Source organism: Alexandromys fortis, unplaced genomic scaffold (assembly GCF_014885135.2).
Source record: "Alexandromys fortis isolate MF-2015 unplaced genomic scaffold, M_Fortis_MF-2015_v1.1 scaffold_98, whole genome shotgun sequence".
NCBI classification, from domain to species: Eukaryota; Metazoa; Chordata; class Mammalia; order Rodentia; family Cricetidae; genus Alexandromys; species Alexandromys fortis.
The window spans coordinates 4384968-4385396 of record NW_026068002.1 but is presented as its reverse complement, the minus strand read 5'-3'; positions in this window follow the sequence as shown (position 1 = coordinate 4385396).

Sequence of the window (429 nt, the reverse complement as noted above, 5' to 3'; positions counted from 1 at the left end):
GGAGGCGGAAATTTTTTTTTCAATAAAAAATTATATTTAAAAAAAAGAATAAGAAAGGATCAAAGTGTGCACCATCTTTAGGGTCTCACCATCTATTTCTAGAGGACAACAAAGGGCTTCTAATGTTCTGGAAACTTCCAGGAGCCTCCAAGCCAGCAATTTGAAAGGAGGCATCCTCAATCTGCCATGGGATTTTTGTTTAAAATTCTATATCTTCTAGGAGCGGCAGGTATCTCCATTATAACTGCTCTTCTTAAAATCATTATCATTTACATTCAGCATATGTTTCTATATGGCTTTTTCATCCATACAATGTGCATGCTTACCGTCCCCTAACCCTTACCTGACCTAGGTTGGGGGGGGGCGAGTGAATACTATTTTTTTTTTTTTACTATGTGAACATGTGGTCAAATAGCCTTTATGCTAAGA